At 38.7% G+C, this 2,302-nt stretch overlaps 1 protein-coding gene across 1 annotated transcript in view; it reads right to left on the bottom strand.

Annotated features, from left to right (window-relative positions):
• Nucleotides 1-1,775: 1,775 nt before the first annotated feature.
• The window catches only part of LOC145657008 (NACHT, LRR and PYD domains-containing protein 3-like), a 50,005-nt gene continuing 49,478 nt past the window's right edge, over nt 1,776-2,302 (bottom strand). The window contains exon 16 of the mRNA XM_081711160.1: nt 1,776-2,302. This exon is cut by the window's right edge and continues 1,342 nt beyond it. The gene's annotated coding sequence lies outside the window, so the exon portion shown is untranslated.

Consider the following 2,302-nt stretch of genomic DNA (forward strand, 5'->3'; position numbering starts at 1 on the left):
CTCTGCCCCTTCCCAACAGCTGGGTTCCACAATTTGTAATGGAGGATATTGAAGCTCTTAAAGTAAAAAAGAAAAAGAAAAAAAAACAAAAAACTAGCCGACCTGCTTGGGGTACAGGCACAGGGGGCTCTGGTGTGTTCTCCTTTTCAGAACGTGACACAGATGTACTCTCTGTCCAAGTTTTTCTTTGGTTTAGAGCATAAACATGGTCAGAGCAGATGGATACATGCCTTGAAGTCTGGTACTGAACTCTCAGATCCTGTGGAGAGAGAGAGAGAGAGAGAGAGAGAGAGAAAGAGAGAGAGAAACGAGAGGGAGGGCCGTACGGGACTATGGATGTAGGGAGAGAGAGGGAGGGGACCAGGACTCCAGATGGAGAAGTGGAGACTCTCTCCCTCCATTCAGAGTCTGTGTCACAGTGTGGCCCTCCTTCCATCTCTCTCTCTCTCTCTCTCTCTCTCTCTCTCTCTCTCTCTCTCTCTCTCCCTCCATCAGGAGTCTGGGTCCCCGTGTGCATCTCCCTCTCTCTTGCCAAAGCTTTGATAAAGACATTAACACTAACAGCAGATGACAACAACAATATTATAACCGTTTACAATATTAGTAACAACAACAATAATAATATAACTACAACACACCCAATACCAATAATAATCATATTTATAATAAGACCAATAATAATAATAATACCAATACCATTAATAATAATAATAATAGTAATAACTATAATAATAATAATATCAATAATAATAATAATAACAATAATAATAATAATAATGTCTCTGTGTTTCTGGTATCTGACTTGGTCACTCACTGTCCCTCAGACTGTGGCAGGAGTGAACGTACAGCGCTGCCAGTGTGTTGAACTCTTTATGTTCACCAACAACATACGGTAGCTTCTCCTCATCAGGGAGATTTTTAAACTCAGGGAATACGTGGCTAATGTTCTTAAAGAATTTAGTTCTAATCTGTCTAAATGTTGTACATTCATTCAGAAAGTGCAGCTTTGTCTGGATCTTATAGTTCTGGCACTGTTGACACAGTCTCTGCTCTTCAGGTAAACAGGACTGTTTATGTCTGCTGGTCTCTATGGCCAGGCGGTGGTCACTGAGTCTGTACTTGGTCAGGGTGGACCTCAGTTTTGGATCAGACAGTGTTCTTAGGTAATCTGCCACGCTGTACTTTTGATTTAGGGTCAGATAACATTTTGATTGAGTTTCCCAATAAGTGATGTTGTTTGTAATTCTGGTGATTCTGATTGGGTTTGCTGTTATTTTCTGGCCCTGAGCATGTGTAGTGTTAGTGTGTGTTCGTGTAGTGTTACTGTGTTAATGCTGAACTGTATTACCAGACCAGCTGAGTGAGGTGACTGTTCTCTTTGCTGAGCTCTTGGTACTCCAGACCTTTAGAATGATATAAGTTTGGCTCGCTGTGTTGTAAATGTGTCCAGAATTTAACTGCCCTTGTTTCTGTCTTTATTATTAATAGATCTCTGCCCAGCTCTGCCCCGTGTGCTTTGTTTGTGGTGTTCCTGTACACCTTTAATGATGTTGCTCCACTTAAGAACACAATCATTAGGGACAAAAAAAATAGTACCTTGGTATAATGAGCACATGCACAATTTAAATCAAAACACTCTCCTCACATGATGCAGAAAAGATGGTCCATGCATTTATTACATCAAGATTGGACTACTGTAATGCAGTAATATCTGGCGGTAACATTAAGCACTCCAAGTGGATACAAAAGAAAAGGTTTTTATTGGCTCGCAGTGCTCCAGTGCAAAAGAAAAACCACATCCCATCAAAAACATACAAAAATGTTCAAAAAAGGAAAGTTTAGCATTTACAAGAATAAAAGTCCAGCAATCATAAATTCTCCAATATCAATCAACTTCAAAACATCACTCTTGAATTTTCCCTTAAAAACTTAAATATGGAAAAACAGCAAATGAGGTGATGTCACTTCCTGTCTTCGGGCAGGCATATTCTCCATAAAAGTCCCCTTTAACACACTACGGTTTCTTTTCCCTCCAAAACAACATGGAAGTCTCTCGACAAAAATAATCATAGGTAAGTTATTTTTCTCTTAATCTACTTTTGTTTTACCTACTTCAATCAAATATACAGACTTTTCTGGCTAGATAAACATTATACTTAAACTCTAGTAACATATTATAAGAACAATATTTCATCTCAAATACTTACAATAAATTTCTATAACACATTTCACTCATACTGTGTACAACATCTGTATCTGTACCACTCCAACACACAGAAAACAGAATGAAAAACCTTTCAGT

Source organism: Electrophorus electricus, chromosome 1 (genome assembly GCF_041902795.1).
Source record: "Electrophorus electricus isolate QZ-2024a chromosome 1, ASM4190279v1, whole genome shotgun sequence".
Lineage (NCBI taxonomy): Eukaryota > Metazoa > Chordata > Actinopteri > Gymnotiformes > Gymnotidae > Electrophorus > Electrophorus electricus.